Source organism: Lycium barbarum, chromosome 9, assembly GCF_019175385.1.
Source record: "Lycium barbarum isolate Lr01 chromosome 9, ASM1917538v2, whole genome shotgun sequence".
NCBI classification, from domain to species: domain Eukaryota; kingdom Viridiplantae; phylum Streptophyta; class Magnoliopsida; order Solanales; family Solanaceae; genus Lycium; species Lycium barbarum.
Genome location: NC_083345.1, coordinates 46742183 through 46761898, shown reverse-complemented (window position 1 = coordinate 46761898; position 19716 = coordinate 46742183).

The window sequence follows — 19716 nt, the reverse complement described above, 5'->3', positions numbered from 1 at the left end:
ACGTATATCACATATTTAAATAGTTTGGGATCCTTCAGCGGCTTTGAAGAAGAGCAAGTTTGTGTGGTGATTGCTTCAGCTTCGGACTTTAAATTAGGCGAGTTGAGACCTTACTTGACGTAATTTAAAGCATGTGGTTTGATAAAATGAAATAATAAAGAGGGATTAATGTGGAAATAAAGGGAGTTCCGTACTTGTGAGGTGACGAGCACTTGTGTTGCGTATCGATGCCATGTTATGGAATTTGTGTAGAATCGAGTGGTAGAGTCTGGTCCAAATGCCATGATTTAGGCATTAGCTAATAGCTTAGATTATTTTACATGAACTGTGATTGAGACATGAGGTCTCTTATTTGATGATTATATGCCTTATAACTGTCTCATTTGTGATTGTGTGTTCTCATTATTCCTTAATACTCGTTTAAAAGTGTAAAAGAGCTAAGATTGAGCCTTTTATTGTATAGCGTTGATGCTTATTATGTGCATGTCACATTCATGATTTCATATGGTATCTCATACATATTACAATTGAGGATACATATGGGATGTCTGATGGGAAATGCTTCTAGATGGAGTGATGCGAATGATATGGGCTGAATTCGCTATGTACATGTAATATGAGCCTAATTGGCTAGAGACAAGAAATATTAGCCTAATTTGTTAAGTATTAAGATTGGAAGCCTAAGGCGGCTAAGAACCCAATGGGAAATGATTTTGGGTGGTGTATCGATGCGAGTCTCCTATGGGTCACGTAATCCATATTATGGAGTGTATCTATACCGATGATAGAAAGGCCTTGCATTGCATAGCATTTGCATAATGTATCATTTCATGTATTCCGTTTTGGGTGACTTGCTTGAATTGTTGATTGAAATGTACTTATCCTGCTTAAGTGACTTTTTGAATATTTTTGAACTTGGAGGATTCTCACACTTAGACTTGTTAGTTTATGCATATTTTCATGTTGTACTAATCATATTTAAGAATGGAAGTAAGCTTTCGAAAGACCAACCCTCGTTATCACTTTAGTGTCGAGTCAGTCGACGAACCTTTCCTCTCCCCAGCCATTTCGGATTACGAAGATGTGAAAGCGTGTTTATCTCTGTTGCGAGCACACGTTGATTTCTCATACTCACACTACAGTTGCTGCGTATTTTTTTTCGTCTGTCCCTAGCACTAATGTAGCTCAAAACTTCACCGAATGTTGACGAGTCTGTCCATACTTACACTATATATGTGCATACTTATTGTAAAAAAGGATAAATTTTGAGGCAGCACGTAAGGAACATGTTATAGATCTAAAAAAATGAATGAAAGTGTTCGACCTCTTGATAGTTTTTGAGAATATTTGAAGATAATTCTAAAAGTAATAAATAAAAGATTTCATTCTGAACAATTTAAGTTGAGTTCAACTTTCACATTCATCCGCCAGCAAAGATATTTCAACACGTCTAACCCATGAGTAAGAATAAATAAGCACGTGAGGAGCACGTTGTTTGGATCCATAAAGTAAACGAATAAAAGTGTTGTCTCTAACAATTAAAATTTTTGAATAAAATCTTTCACTAGAACAGTTATATAAGGCTTTTGATTACTAATTTGTCTTTTTTTTTTTCTCGTAGTTAAAATCATTATCTTCTTCCTCCTCCTCCTCCTCCTCCGCCTCTCGTTTTCTTCTTCTACTTCATATTCCTCCTATTCATCATCATCATCTTCTTCCGCGAATCTACGCTTTGAACACAATTTCTTTTCAATCTTTTCTTCCTCTTCCTCTTCCCTTTCCTTATCTTCATATTCGTCCTCTTCATCATAATTTTCCTCTTACACGAGTCTGCTCTATGAACGCAACACCTTTTCAGTCTTTTCTTCCTCTTTCTTCTTTGTTTCTTCACCATCATCTTTGATGTGATTCTTCGAGTTAACAAAGAACCAATCGACCAGGATATTGTTCTTGAAGCGATTGATGGGCAAAATTCAAGAAACGGACGTAAATCGGGCTATACTTCTCAGAATTATGTGATTTCAAGACGTGGAGAAAGATGACGATTTGAACTATAAAAATGGCTCTTGAATCGTTTAAAACAACAAATATTGAGGGTACAACGATGGAAAGAAAATTAGGGTTCTGGGTATGAAATAGAACGAAATTGTTTCCAAGAAACGTGTTCTTCAATGAACAAGAACCAACAAAGTTCCTAAGTCACCACTTGAAATCAACTTACGTGATAAAGAAACACCATACGCTATTGAAAACAAGATAAAGACTATCACCACCTTGCTTGGAACCAAAAACAAGGATAAAGAATACCAAATAGAGAAAATAACAAAGAATAAGAACCCTTTATATAGGCCTAGGGTCTCTTCTTTGATGACTATAAATCCCTATTCTACTATAGAAAGGAAATAGCTAAAAACAAGGAAAGTAAAATCCCTATTCTATAAGGAAAAGAATAAAGAAAAGTAAAATCCTACTAGAACTAGGATAAAGATCCTACTAATGATAGGAAATTAAATCCTACTATAATATAAATCAAGAAATAAGAAACCTATTTAGAAAAGGATTCAAGAAACAAGAATGAGAAATAATCTTCAAACTTGAGCTTCTTGGACTTTTCTTTTTCTTGAATTTCAGTCTTGTGTTTCTTGATTTTCTTGGTTTTCTTGATCTTCTTCATCTTTCATCAATATTTTTTTTCCACACGTCTACCATTTGAACGTAGCTCCTTTTTTTTGCATATTATTATTTCCCTTTTAGTTCTTTCTTCCACCTCAATTTCGTCGTCGTCTTCTTCTTCATCTTTATATTCCTCCTCTTCTTCTTCTTCTACTATGTAGTCCTCATCACTATCAGAAGAACTAATACTGCTCTCACTGGACCACTTCCATTTTGGCTCTACACTCTTTTGATGCTAAACATTCATTTCTTCCTTTTCCTCCTCCTTGTCAATCAATTTTAAACTTCCAGCTCCTTTCTGTTAACAACCAGTGTTTTCAAGAAATTTGAAGTCAAATACACCATTTCCATCATAATCAAAAATCAAAAAGTCTCCAAACTCTACTTTGTTTTTCTCAATGAATTTCTCCTATCCATATTGGAAATAAAAATATTTTCCTATTTTGGCCACTCCAAAGGTCACATATATTCAAACCGATCCCTAAGCAATAAAAAAAATTATAGAAGCGGTTTTTTATGGTTAAGCGTTTTCCCTTTATTAAATGAAGTGATTTATACAATTCAATAATGTATCAGATCAGACAGAGCACTTGAGTTTGAATTTCTTTGCCAGTTATCAACATAATATAATTCTCACATGCTTAATGCAAGAAAACAATTAAGATGCACGTGTAGGGAACGCCATAGATCTGAAAATATTGAATACAAGTGTTCGTTATCATTGACTTAAGTTGAGTTCAAGTTTCAACTTCAACCATCAATAAAATATTTGTGCATACTTAAAGGAAAAAAAAGGATAAAATTCAAGGTAGCACACGAGGAGCATGTTAGAGATCTAAAACAATAGTAAATGAAAGTGTTCAATCGCTTGCTAGTTTTAGAGGATTTGTAGATTAATATAAAATTAACAAATAAAAGAGTTCACTCTTAACAATTTAAGTTGAGTTCAAGTTTCACATTCATCCGTTAGCAGAGATATTTGCACATGTGTAACCCATGAGAAAGATCAAACAAGCACGTGAGGAGCACGTTATCTGGATCTATAAAGTAATTGAATAAAAGTGTTTACTCTCTAAAATTTTATTTTTATGAATTAAATCATTCACTATAATAGTAATATAAGACTTTTGATTACCAGTTTGTCCTTCCTTTTTGCTCGTAGTTAAAATCGTTCTCTTCTTCCTCCTCTTCTTATTCTTCTTCATATTCCTCCTCTTAAGCTTCAACTTCTTGTTTCACGATTTGCACTTTATATGGGGCGCCTTTTCAGTCATTTCTTCCTTTTGCCACTCATTTTCTTCATATTCCTCTTCTTCAACATCATAATCTTCTTCTTCCACTAATCCGCTTTTTGAACGCAGTGCCTTTTCAGTTTTTCTTCCTCTTTCTCCTTAGTTTCTTCATTTTCATCTTCTTGCTCCACACGTCTACCATTTGAACTTAGCTATTTCTTTTTGCATACTATTTCGCTTTTATTTTCTTCTTCCACCTCAATTTTGTCGTCGTTGTCGTCTCCTTCTTCTTCTTCTTCTTCTTCTTCTTCTTCTTCTTCTTCTTCTTCTTCTTCGGCTTAATCTTCTGCTTCCTCTTCTTCCGCTTTTTTTTTCTTCCGCTTATTCTTCCGCTTCTCCTTCCGCTTCTCCTTCTTCTTCTTCTTCTTCTTCTTCTTCTTCTTCTTCTTCTTCTTCTTCTTCTTCTTCTTCTTCTTCTTCTTCTTCTTCTTCTTTTTCTTCCACTTCGTCTTCTTCCGCTTCTTCTTTTTCTATTTCATCTTCTACTTCTTCTTCTTCCGCTTCTTCCTCCGCTTCTTTTTTCACATCTTCTCCTTCTTTTTCCACTTCTTCTTCTTCTTCTTCTTCTTCTTCTTCTTCTTCTGTTTCTCCTTCCTCTTCTGCTTCTTCTCTTCCTCCTCCTCCTTCTTCTCCTCCTCCTCCTCCTCCTCCTCCTCCTCCTCCTCCTTCTTCTTCTTCTTCTTCTTCTTCTTCTTCTTCTTCTTCTTCTTCTTCTTCTTCTTCTTCTTCTTCTTCTTCTTCTTCTTCTTCTTCTTCTTCTTCTTCTTCTTCTTCTTCTTCAGCTTCTTCTTCAGCTTCATCTTTTGCCGCTTCTTCTTCCGCATCTTCTTCCTCTACATCTTCTTCTTCCGCTTCTTCTTCTTCTTCTTCTTCTTCTTCTTCTTCTTCTTCTTCTTCTTCTTCTTCTTCCGCTGCTGAAACAACTCATTTGGTTGTTATTGCCTTTTCAGTGTGTTTTACCTTTTCCCGAGCTTTTTTAGCTCATATTTGACTCGAGTGGACCGTTGACATGCTTCCCGAGGCCTTTGGATATGATTTGGGTGACTTTGTGTGAAATTTGGGCTTAAAATGAAAAACTGTTAAAGTTGATATTTTGGTAAACGGACCTTTTTTGAAAATCCATCAATTCCGAGAGGTCCCGATGATCTTTTATAACTCGTGTGTATATTCGATTTTGTTCCCAATGCACTCGGGTGCATTCTGAGACTTGGGTTGGAAAATTAGTTTTGAGGTTTCGAGGGTTGACTCGGTCAACGAGATCTCCGTTTGGAATTTCGAGGCCACGAGTGCGTTCGTAGTGTGTTTATGTAAGTCAACATATATGGTTTGTGAGTAGATGGTCTTGGGTGATAGTCGGGATTCCGGGTTGAATTACTATAACTTGCGTAATTTTCTGGCGTCTGGTGCACCGCTTAAGCGACACCAGGACAGCGGCCGCGGTACCGCTGTAGCGGTGGTTTTGCCGCTACAACTTCCTTGTGTATTTTGGGCAGGATCGCAGAAGTTGTCTGGGGACGGCAAAAGCGGGAGCGCAAGAGCGGCTAATGGACCGTGGGAGCAGCTGATGAGCAGTTAGATTCATTAAATGTGTATTAAAAGCCCTAAGTTGTTCATTCAATATCATTCCAACTTTAGAGCTTTTTGGGAGCATTCAAGGCTGTTCTTCACAGAAAATCATTGTGGTAATTTCTTTCACCTTCCTTTCCATTCCAAGTTACCTTAATCACCTTAGGAATCCATTAAACATCCTAGTTTCCTTAAGGAATGGTGGATTGAAAGAGGGTTTTATGGGTTCTTCATTCTAGGCTTTTAAATCTCGAATTAATGGTTGGGTTTGCTACTTTAAGCATAGGATTGATCATTAGAGCCTACTATTTCATGATTTCTTCATTATCAGTGTGTAATTTATGAAATTGAAAGTTAGGGTTTATACCCAAATTTGGGGGTCTTTCCTAGAATTCGAATTTAAGTGATTTGTTTGTTCTTCTAGCTTATAATTGATGGGAATCGATCGCCTAGAATATTCATTTCATGTTGAGACCCATAGATTCCTAATTTCATCTTTTTAGTTCATAAACCCTATTCCATAGGTCAGGATTTGGGTCTTGAATAATGATTCTTCTTGATTCTAATTTCCTAATCCGAATATGACAAGACGTTCATTATATCGAGGCACAAAGGGAGGGCATGACTAAGGTTTGACTATTGGAGATTTTGCTTACAGCTTTCCAGGCAGGTTACTGTCACACCCCAACCTTGGTGAGGCCTGATTGGCACCCGACACCTACGTAGGGACGAGCGAACCAAACTATGACCCGTATCATCTATGTCTCGAAAGACAAACAGGGCTAACCTGTGAACACGGTGATATCATATATAACAAACACTGGGCCATCTAGGCCAGCGTGCGTTTCTATAACCAACAACCTAAAAGGCATGCAGTTGTATAAGTACAAGGGCCTACAAGGCCAACATTACGACTGACATGATATGACTCACTGTGTGCATGACTCTGTCTGCAAAGCCTCTAAGAATACATAACTGCATATATATATATATATATATATATACGCAAGTTGGGACAGGGCCCCGACGTACCCATAACCTGAATTACATATACGACATGATGATTCGGTAATGCTCCGAAAAGAAGTGGAGCTCACCATTCCAAGCTGATACTCGGCAACCCTCTTCGGTGCAATCCTCCTGTCAACCTGTCTGAACCTGCGGGCATGAACGAAGCATCCCCGGGCAAAGGGACATCAGTACGAAATAATGTACCGAGTATGTAAGGCGGAATGAAACATAATAATAACAATATCATACTGTAGAATAAGAGGGATAAGAATCAACATGTGAACCTTTAACTTACCACTGAGGACTGAAACCTGTGATACCATAACTTCTTACGCATGATCGTATGCATCTTTATGTATCTATAACATTACTGTACTGATAAGAATCTAGCGTATATGCCCTCTACGACTCTCGTATGCATAACCACATCTGAATGGTTGTGCACATATGCGTATCATAGTCCGTTCATAAGGCATACAACCTTTCTGAATAAAATGAACGTAATGCAAATGCAATGCAATGCATGAATATCATATATGTATATATTTATATATATGCCTTTACCCATTTTCTCCGTCGAGCATCATATCATATCGGCTCCTTCGGGCATCATAATCTTCACATACCAACTGATCTGGTGGTTTGCGTATATAACACCATTGCCCTTCCCATAACCTATAATATCATGATGCATAAGTATATAAATATGTATGTAGATGATGCATGACAAGACTTATGAAACTCGGAACTCCCTTCGGAGTGACTTTCTAGTCGTTACCTTCCTACCTTGTTAAGAATATCTTCTTATTATCATACGACCCCTTCGGGACATAGAATCCTTATGAAAATATATACAAAATATGAAACCTCATATATATGCCCTTTCGAGACTTAGGAACTCTACGACATGATCAATATCATCATATGGTAAACAAAGACATAAGCTCTTAACACTTCTAGGAACAGAGTCATTGTGAGAAACGTTTGGTTACATTTTGTTTCCATATAGACCATGCCAAAAGAATGAAGGAAAGGTTAGCCTCAACATATCTCAATCTCCTCAAGCTACAATACTTCCCAACGCAGCACACAATGGAGTCTAATCTACATAAGCACAACAAGGAATATGGTTAATACCATTCAGAGACTTAGTCGAATCTTCACGCTAGCAACGCATTTATATAAATTTGGGCATCATCTCTCCTATAACCTTAACTTCCTCCAACTTAATATATCAACAACAACCAAATACTACATCTCTACCAACATTATCGCCAAGCAATCAACGAGCAACGAGCTCCCGAGACTATATACAATGGTGTACTCCAAAACCGACCTACTATTACCAACAAACAAGCTCTGCAAGAACTACAAAAACCCCCTCCCCCAACCGATCTCCATACAATAAGAAAACAGCCCATAACCTACTTATATAGAACTATTATGACTTGAACTCGTGGCTTCCGGTCACCGTCCCGTGAGTCCTTATGGAAAACGTACTTTGGATGCTCGTAGCAGGTCGTCGACGATAAATCGAACTTGGGTCACCTTCGTAAAGGATTCCCTTAACCTTAATTCACTATGAAGAAACATCAAATTTTCTATTAAAGGACTTGATGAAATTTCATAAAAATGGAACCTCCGTAACGTTGCTGCAGTTGCTGAAGGGACACGCTAAACACTCTAAATTGTTGCCATTTTTATGTAACAAAGTTTATATGTATAACTAGGTAAATGATTAAGGAAACAAAACGTATAACACTTTGTTTGTGTTTACAAAATATGAGAAATTGCATGTATATTAATGTGGCAACGTTTAAAGGCCATGCCCCCCCCCCCCCCACCCACCCACCCAACTTAGCCTTGTATGGGAGGTGGCTGCCCATCTTTGACACCTATCCCTTTTATAATAAAAAAAAGAACTTGATCTTATCCCTATATATATTAATACTATGATATCAACATTTTCCTAATAACCTCATTTCGAAAATTTCACTTATATAATAATAAATCATAAGTATAAAATTAAAACATATACTAATATTTCCTAAAGATTAAGACATTGAAAAAATTGATATCTTATCCAATTATAATTTTTCCACTCTAATATAAAGAGTACAATTCTTTGTACTATTAATTCTCAAAAGGTAAAAAGATAACTTTCTTCACTTATGAGAAAAATAATTTTTATCTTTATAATAAAAAGGAATCTCATTTATTAAACAATCTCATATCATGTATATGATTTAAATCATATCCAAAAAGTAGTAGCAATTATATCTATAATAAAATCATATTTATAGAACTTTTACAGAAAATCTTTCACTTAAAAGAAAATAACATATCCAGGCAATATATAATAGTTTCGAGATTCGTCTAACTTACGGGGTCATACATCTATAACCTCACATACGGCCTTAGTCCCTTCCAAATCATATGATTTTACTACGACGCATCCTAACACAAAGGTATGAGGTGTTACATCCTTCCCCCCTTAAGAACATTCGTCCTCAAATGTTCAACTATAAAGGGTCGAGGGGAATCATAAACAAATCTCCCTAATAATCATCTCTCTAATCATAGTAGTATCTCGCGAACTATCATAACGCTAATAATAATTCCTAACTAATGCAATATACCTGGGCCTTCATCCGGTGGCTGCTCCTGATCTTGCTGCCTAGTCAATGTGTCAAGTCAGACTATGGTCTGCTAGCCTGTATCTATACGGGAATTGTACTATCTGTGTCTACATAATCATATCGTCTCATATCTCATTCCTAGCACAAGAACACTCTACATTGACCTTGAAGATGTACATAGAGGTCCTACTGCTACTATTACAACCTTGGTTCTTATCCTCGAAACTCCTCCCAAATTTTTAGCTATGGGTTCTTGCTTTAACTAGAGGTTTCTCTCATTTTACTTTCCCTATATTTACATGTCTATGCTTTCTTGTACTATTTGTCCCAGCTCATCTCTAGGGAATATTTCTAATCTGATATGCCCTGGCAACTTATTGATTCATACTGCATCCTCTATTTTCAACTATCCTTGTTTTATCATACTATTGTCCTATTAACGTAACATATCTCGATCACTTCTGTACTCACTCTTTTTGTTCGCACATTTCTACCATTCTTATGCTTCATCCTCAATTCATAACATACAGATGTCTACCCGTGCCATTACATACCTCCTAGGTTTCTTTTCCTATTTCATTCTGGAACCACAAACAAGCCACTCTTAACCTTTCTTAGCTCTCATAACTAACCCTCTCGGCTCTCGTAACTCATAGCTGAGGGATTTACTTCTAAATATTTCATTAGCATAACTAAATATTGAACACTCTTCATTCTTCTGAACGTTACTAGTTTATCTTTATCTAATCCTTCTTAACATATATACAACATTACCCTAAACTCTTTTATACTTACCCTCATACCTGCGGGCATACTAGCCCTCTGGTTAACCATAGCCTCTCTCGATAGGATCATTCTTGCATCAATAGCAAACATGATTCCTGACTAAAATGTTTACCACTTAGCTTTGCCGCACGATTTGGATTTGAAAGAAGCGAAACCAACTCCTGAATGCCTTGTAGCTTCTTGCTTATATAACGTGGTGCACAACACGTTTACAAACAAGGCTCTCCTAGACACGACTTTGCAGACAACCATAGGATAGACCTGCTTTGGTACCACTCTGTCACACCCCAACCTTGGTGAGGCGTGATTGGCACCCGACACCTACTTAGGGACGAGCGAACCAAACTATGTCTCGTATCATCTATATCTCGAAAGACAAACAAGGCCAACCTGTGAATATGATGGTATCATATATAACAAACACTGGGCCATCTAGGCCAACGTGAATTTCTATAACCAACAGCCTAAAAGGCATGCAGTCGTATAAGTACAAGGGCCTACGAGACCAACATTACAACTGACATGATAGGACTCACTGTGCGCATGACTCTGTCTGCAAAGCCTCTAAGAATACATAATTGTAATATATATATATATATATTTATATATATAAGTTGGGATGGGGCCCCGACGCACCCATAACCTGAAATACATATACGACATGCTGACTCGACAATGCTCTAGAAAGAAGTGGAGCTCACCACTCCAAGCTGATACTCGGCAACCCTCTTCGGTGCAATCCACCTATCAACTGGTCTGAACCTGCGTGCATGAACGCAGCGTCCCCAGGCAAAGGGATGTGAGTACTAAATAATGTACCGAGTATGTAAGACGGAATGAACCATAATAATAACAATATCATACTGTGGAATAAAAGGGATAAGAACCAACCTGTGAACCTTTGACTTACCACTGAGGATTGAAACCTGTGATACTATAACCTCTTACGCACGATTGTATGCATCTTTATGTATCTATAACATTACTGTACTGATGAGAATCTGGCGTATATGCCTTTCTACGACTCTCGTATGCATAACCACAGCTGTGGCTGTGCACCTATGCATATCATAGTCCGTCCATAGGGAATACAACCTTTCCAAATAAAATGAACGCGATGCAAAGGCAATGCAATGCATGAATATCATTTATGTATGCATATATATGCCTTTGCCCATTTGCACCATCAAGCATCATATCATATCGGGCCATTCGGGCATCATCAGCATAATATACAAACTGATCAGGTGATTTGCGTATATAATGACATCGCCCTTCCCATACCCCATAATATCAAGATGCATAAGTATATAAATATTTATGTATAGATGATGCTTGACAAGACTGATGAAACTCGGAACTCCCTTCGGAGTGACTTTCTAGTCGTTACCTTCCTACCTCGTTAAGAATATCTTCTTATTATCATACGTCCCCTTCGGGACTTAGAATCCTTATTAAAATGTACACAAAATATGAAACCTTATATATATATATATATATGCCCCTTCGGGACTTAGAAACTCAAGACATGATAAATATCATCATATGGGAAACAAAGACATAAGCTCTTAGGACTTCTAGGAATAGAGTCATTATGAGAAACGCTTGGTTACATTTTGTTTCCATATAGACCATGCCAAATAATGAAGGAAAGGTTAGCCTTAACATACCTCAATCTCCTCAAGCTACAATACTTCTAAACACATCACACAATGGAGTTTAATCTACATAAGCACAACAAGGCATATGGCGAATACCATTCGGAGACTTAGTCGAATCTTCACGCTAGCAACTCGTTTATATAAATTTGGCCATCATATCCCCTATAACCTTAACTTCCTCCAACTTCATATATCAACAACAACAACTAGAAAAACCAAATACTACATCTGTACCAATATTATCTTCAAGCAATCAATGAGTGATGAGCTCCCGAGGCTATATACAATGGTGTACTCCACAACCGACCTACTTTTACCAACAAACAAGCTCTACACGAATTACCAAACCTCCCCACTGATCTCCATAAAATAATAAAAAAACTCATAACCTACTCATATACAACTATTATGACTTGAACTCGCGACTTCCAATCACCGTCCCGTGAGTTCTTACCGGAAACGTACTTTGGATGCTCATATGAGCTCGTAGGAGGTCGTCGACGATAAATCAAACTTGGCTCACCTTCGTAAAGGCTTCCCATCACCTTAATTCACTATGAAGAAACATCCAACTTGCTAATAAAGGAGTTGATGAAATTTCATAAACATGGAACCTCCGTAACGTTGTTGTAGTTGGTTAAGGGACACACTAAGCACTCTAAATTGTTGCCATTTTTATGTAACAAACTGTATATGTATAACTAAGTAAATGATGAAGGAAACAAAATGTATAACACTTTTTGTGTTTACAAAATATCAGAAATTGCATGCATAATAATATGGAAACGTTTAAAGCACATGCCCCCCCGGCCCCACTTGGCCTTGCATTGGGGCAGCCCATCTTTGACACCTATCCCTTTTATAATAAAAAAAGAACTTGATCTTATCCCTATATATATATATATATATATTAATACTATGATATCAATATTCTCCTAATAACCTCATTTCGAAAATTTCCACTTATATAATAATAAATCATAAGTATAAAATAAAAACATATACTAACATTTCCTAAAGATTAAGACATTGACAAAATTTATAACTTATCAAAATCTAATTTTTCCACTCTAATATAAAGAGTAAAATTTCTTGTACTATTAATTCTCAAAACAGTAAAAAGATAACTTTCTTCACTTATGAGAAAAATAATTTTTATCTTTATAATAAAGAGAATCTCATTTATTAAACTACCTCATATCATGTATATGATTTAAATCATATCGAAATATTAGTAGTAATTATAGCTATATAAAATCATATTTATCAACCTTTTATTGAAAATCTTTCACTTAAAAGAAAATAACATATCCAGGCAATATCTAATAGTTTCGAGATTTGTCTAACTTACAGGGTCTTATATCTATAACCTCACGCACGACCTTAATCCCTTCCAACTCATATGATTTTACTACGATGCATCCTAACGCCAAGGTACGAGGTGTTACAATTATGGTTTACCTTATGGGGAGACTTCGTTTACCTTATTGGCCTTGTTGAATGATTTGGGGGCTAGCCACCCCGTTGCGTTGGTGACTTATCTTGTTCTATTTACATATTGGCTCGTTGCCACATTGAGACATTGGATATTGGTGATTAGTGATTTATCATGATTTTGATACTGCGGTACCTTACTTTGATTTGATATTGAGATGAAAATTGTGATTCCAATGTGGCTTATTGTGTAGCCTTATCATTGATATTACTTGTGTGCCATGTGTGGTACTGTTTGGGATTGAATTGTTATTTGATATTATATTGCATCATATTCATACTCATTTCTATGATACATTGATATTGCCTAGTTATGGTACTAAGGATGGAAAGTGAGAAGGAAATACAGATGCATTAAGACATCTCTAGGCTGTGTATGGAGTGACCAGTACTATTCTAAAACTTATTGTATATCGAGTCATCTCTGGGCTGTGTGTGGAATGACAGATATGAGGCGTATTGGTTGGATGTAGTCATTTTTAGGCTATGTACGGAGTGACTGGTAAATGACTTCGCAGGTCTCCCATGGGTTATGCTGCCGAGATGTGATGTTCCATCGTCGGAGTACATGTGTATGGTGCATATGCATTACATTCATCATTCATACATTATTGCATTGGATTGTACATCTTGGTTTTCTGTGATATGGTTGTGATATACTGGTTCAGATTGCTTATACTGAGACTTGGCACAGTTGGGTTTAGATGCTATAACATAGATGATGACTTGTACTGTGGTTCTTGATTCATGTTTTCTTGTAATTTGTTGTTTTAGGTGTTTATCTTGCTTACTGTCACGACCCAACTAGAGGGCCACGATAGGGACCCGGAACTATCCTACCGAGCACCACTGAACACGCATCTCATAATCATCTCTAGGTGGACCACAAAGATAGTCCATGGGTATCATGATCTGTAAGGGCATATATAACATGATAATGACACATCTCTATGTAATCATCAATAACTATACCTACAAACATAAGCCGACAAGGCTGCTAAAATATAATACAATAATATGAACTGATAACGATATGGGACATCTAGCTACACACATCTTTCTACGAGCCTCTATATAGAATACAGGAATCGATAAAGATGGGCAGGACTCCGCCATGCCCAAGTATACATATACACAAGAGTAGTACCAATAAACTGCAGCTCCAAAGCAACTGGAGTGCTTTTGAAACTCCGCTAATGAAGCTCCTAAGGGTCTGGTCCGTCTACCAATCTACTTGCGGGCATGAACACAGCGTCACCAAAAACGGTCGTGAGTGCGAATAATGTACTGAGTATGTAATGCATAAATAACAACATAACAAGAGATATAGAACATAACATGAGATAAGGATAACCTGTACATCTGATTGTCTCATAAGGTGGATACCATGCATGCTTAGCTTTCTAAAGAAAACATTTTTAATACATATATAACATAATAGTTCTGCGGAACATGCAGCCTGATCCATAACTATATTATATCATCATCATATATGTTGCCACGGAACGAACGACCCGATCCATTTATCCCATATATCCCGCGTTCGGGCATCCCGCGTCCGGGACGATATCATAATATGCCAACTGATCAAGTGGTTATGCGTATATAACGCCTTTCCCTTTTTCCCATATCCCATATATACATATATAATATAAGTAGCATGCATGAGAGCCCAAATAAAAGTTACCACTATATAGGAGTGAGATAAGGCCGGTAACCTCCGATTTATGTTATGGAACCATCATCATCGCTATATCTCACCTTGAAGGAACAATTATCATAACGTGAGATCAACAACAATGAAGAAAATCATTAAATAAGCTCAACAATCTCGTAATAGAATCAAAATCATAAGCCTTGAAATTTCTAGAAATGGGGTCATCATCATCGTCATTATCATCTTAGAAAACATCTGTCCTTAGTATCATCAGAACTTTGAGAGTCATGAACTTCTAACTTTTGAGAATAAGGATGTTATGAAGACATGTATGGGTGCATAAGAAGGGAATCATACCTTTGGAAAGTAAGGGTTTAGCCTTAAAATACCTTTTCGGTCGCCTTAACTTTAACTATTTAACGCTTGTCCTCCCAAGCTCGTAAATCTACATCCAAGAGAATTCATACTATTGTTAGGCTTATCGTCATATGTTCGTCTTAAGCTTTCAAATTAAATCATCTTAGAATCTGCTGAAATTCGGGCAGCATCTGCCCTATATCTTGTACTCCCTCCAATCTTCAAAACAACTCCCAAAGCACAATAAAACATCAACAATTCCATAATCAAAAGACTACATTCAAACTATACTCAATTTAATCCCAAAACGTCTTTTCATAATGAATCCTAACAACAACTTCATACAACCCCTTATACACTCGTATAAGACAATTCCTTTACATCATTATTATCCGTCATATAATATTATGCTAAAAACATACTAATAATTATAACTCAAGTTAATTCACAACTTAAAATATCATCAAATATATATTTGAACTTTTCCTCCAATTTTCTTCTCCTCAAATCTTAACATACTTACCAAACAAAGTCATAAACATGAAACTAAGATGAAATATTACCTCAAAATTCAAGAACACTTCAATTCCATGGTTACTCCACCTTAATAATACTCACCCAAACTTCTTCAAGAAGAGGAGACAAGTGTAGACCTCACTTGGAACCCTTAACCACTTTAATCTTCACTTTGATCCTTAGTTTAGGCTTGGAAATATGCTGGAATATGTTTGGAGAGATTTCTAGGGCTTTCTAGGGCTTGGGGTTATGTTAAAAATAAAATAAAAAAAATGACCAAATTGTCATATAGACTTGTAGGAATATATGTGCATGTTGTGGAAGTTGGGGGAATGTTCTAGAGGATTTGGGATATGGTTAGGGGGGTTAGGGACGGTTTGGGGTGATGGTTGAATGAAAATAAGGGGTAAATCCCCTTTTTATATTGTTCTACGGTCAGTTTGCACTGACCTAGAACTTTCCGCACACTGTAGCACGCGTGTCGCGCACTGTAGCTGCGCGTGTTGCGCACTGTAGCTGTCTGTTTCTGCTCTGCCAGCTTGACATGTAACGTCCATAATTCTCTACTCCGACCTCGTATGGATCAGCGGTTTGTTGTGTTGGATACTAGACTTCATGAAATTAAATTTAGGCTTTTTCTTTACTTAAAAACTCCCCATATAGTAAAATATATTATTTCCCCAAGTTGGCTCATACTTTGTTGTTCAAAGTAACGCTCATCTTTTTCCAAAGTCATACCAACTCAACTCCTTCTACTCAATTCCTTATAAGACCTTCCGTAATTCCTCATATGCATCCTTTACACATAAAATATACTTAATAATAGTTCATCCCTTATACTCCAAAGTTGTTTTACTTAGCCATAGTTCAACATACTTACGCTCAAATTTGATCAATGCTTCTCCGCAAGTACGGGGTGTAACATCCGTCCCCCCTTACAAACATTCGACCTCGAATGCTGTAGCTTGCGAGCTTATAATGTTATCATTGATTTCTTGAAATGGTTGTCCTCCCTTAGACTCTGATCTTCATATTCCTATATAGGGGCGCATCAGTCTTTTCTTATATTCTCCTAACTCTTTGTGGAACTCATCCATTTGCTTCATATCCTCATCTATGTAATCGGTGGTCAACTGATATCCAACTATCGTCCTGTTCTCATTAAGGCAGTCTTGGCTTATGATTGCTATGGCTCTCTGCCGATCTTGCGAGCATTCTTAATTGTTGTATCTTTTGGACTTGCTCTTTATTTCTCTATTAGTAGACAACTCTCTTGTCCAAATGTAGCACCTTTCCTTGCTTTCTTAGCTGGATGTTAGTTTGAGTTATCCGTCTAGTACAAATTGATCCTATATACATACAATATCATCTCTTTCTAACATCCTTAGCTGGATTCCTTCCTAGGTCCTCGGGTAAACTTTCATCATGGTTCCGCCTGTAATAGCACTGCATAATCTACAATAATATTTTCCTGCTAACGTCTTATTATCCTCGGTGATTACCGTTTCTCGAGTTCTCCATTTCACACACACTTAATTATGACTTCCTTTTAATGCGAGTATGCTTCCCTCCTTAAGTCCTTGGCTCTCTTATACCAGTGAATAATTGAGACTTAAACTAACCTCCATTATTCTTCGGTTCCTTATCGTCATCCTTGCACCATTTTGTTGGCCATTTCATCATGGCAGTTGTTTATATGGTTCTATGTTATACACTCTCACAATTGATATAACTGGCAACTTGGAATTTCATGACTTACGAGGTTCTTCCTAATCTCAGGCAGTACTGCTGTCTTGCTATCCATAGGCACCCGATCTTCCTTTCCTTTGTCTTGCTATAATTTTTCCTGTTTTTAACACTTTTATTTCTTCTCGTGCTAAAATTTATTTTTAGTAATTCCAACTATCTCTTATACTTATCCCTGGTCACCTTGCAGGCCCTTCTTACTCCTCCTGCTACCTATTGGGGTACGTTACTGCATATTTAGTTGTAACAAAAATTTCTTTGGTGCAAGCGATTCGAATCATATCTCGGAAACACAATGTATCGCATTAACGAAACTTATTCCCTTTGATTCGCTAGACCTTCACCCTCTTGTCACACTTCTTTTTCTATATTTTCGCCATGGTATACTTGCATTTAATCCATTATCACTTTTCTTTAGCCCATTCTTGACATATCGGTTCATCTTGAATTTTGGCTCCTTCAATCTAGTATATTTCCCTCTTTTGAGCTTGGGAATTTTTAGTTCATCTTAGAACTGAATTTGTTCCCCTTTTAAAGGATGTTCTCATATACCAGTAACATTTGAGTATTAACCATTTTTGGTAGTCATCTGGTCGACCCTAACGGTTCTTCAACTCCTCTACTCAATATAATGCCGGAGTTCCTTTCATCGCATGGTCTAACTCATTTCCTTTCTGCTATCTGAGTTCTTATATCAAGTCAAAATGTTTATACATACCGGATACAATATAAACGCTTTCTTTATTGGTCACTTGGTTCTTTCATGATTAACAGTCCCCTAGGCTAACGAATCAATGATGACATCGAAATTTGTTAGGCTTCTTACAAAGTGCCCGACTATACAAAGCTCCTTCAGCCATAGTTTTCCTCCCCAGCTACCTTTTCACTAATATTCTTGAGATTCTTCTTGTTCTTCTTCTCCTGACATCCTAATCTTCTTACTCTTATGTATACATAGTTCTCCTTTTCTCTGATACTATTGCATCATGATTATTCAACTTTAACATTCGGAGAAAACAATATCAATCTGCCCTATAGCACTTGCTACCTTAACTTTGATACTCAGGTCAATCAACACCTTTGACATATTGTAAGATCGATCATAAGGGGACACCTATAATTAATGGGGCTACACATAACTTATCATTTACATCGCTTATCAATACTTCACTTACGAAATATCCCAATGCTATTTAAAATTGCACTGAATCTGTGGCTTTAATACAACTCCCCTCTCTTTTTCCCAGCTAGCCAAACTCATACCTCGCGATCATTTCGAAATTCTAATCCTAAAGCTCACATGCTCATAATTTCCCTCGCCCTATTCGGGTTTCTCATATTCTTTTTTCTGTATATGTAAATTTGTATGTCTTCCCAGCATATCTTTCTACGTCCTAACTGTAAACCCTAGAGATATAACTTTATTTAAAAATCTTTTCTCATACTTGTACCTTGTCTCTTTGTATGAAATAATCAACCTCGCATCCTTTACCTTTCTGCAGCAGCCGAATAGATCCTTGCGATATTTTATCTTCACTTGTACACCTACTCTCTTATCTTCTAACACATAAACCGACATCGCACCTAATTTCCCTATCGTCAAATAACCTTCACAACACCCGTCTGAAAAAAAATTGAGGCGAAGCCTTCTTATAAGGATTAGTTAGAAATACACCACATATTCCTAAGGTTGATACAATCTCTACTTCCTTCATCGGCCAAGCAACATCACATTTAGATGTTATATAAACAATCCAGACGACAATCATAATTGCAATCCAACTTACCTACCCATTTCTCATTCTTGAGTTCAAGGTCTTCATTAATACGTGAAGTAACTTAGCCATAATGATTCTCAGAATAGTACCAATTATCAAATACTCAAAATCCCCTTGATGTCGAATGACTGGTGACTTCTAAATCCCAATGTAAAGTCACTTCATGTAGGAAAGTTCGGTAAAACGAGTCTGTGCGCCTGTCATCAACCCGTCCTGATCTTATATATATATATAAAATTCTAGAGTAAAACTTTCCTATACTCGTTAACTTTCTTTCCTATATCAATATCTCTTCGTTATCTCTTACTCACCAATCTATAAATCGTAATATTGCATTTGGATTCTTAATGTCAACTTTCCCTATATCTTCAATAAATCTCAATTTTCCGAAATCTCGAATGTAACTCATTCCAGTTCCTTTAATTACTAATCACTTTTCCCCTCCAGGGTTCTTCCCTTAAATTAGATTAAAATCATTCTGAAACTGCTCTTTGAAAGCATCTCATAATTTTTCATTCAATCATGACTTACCAAACATTC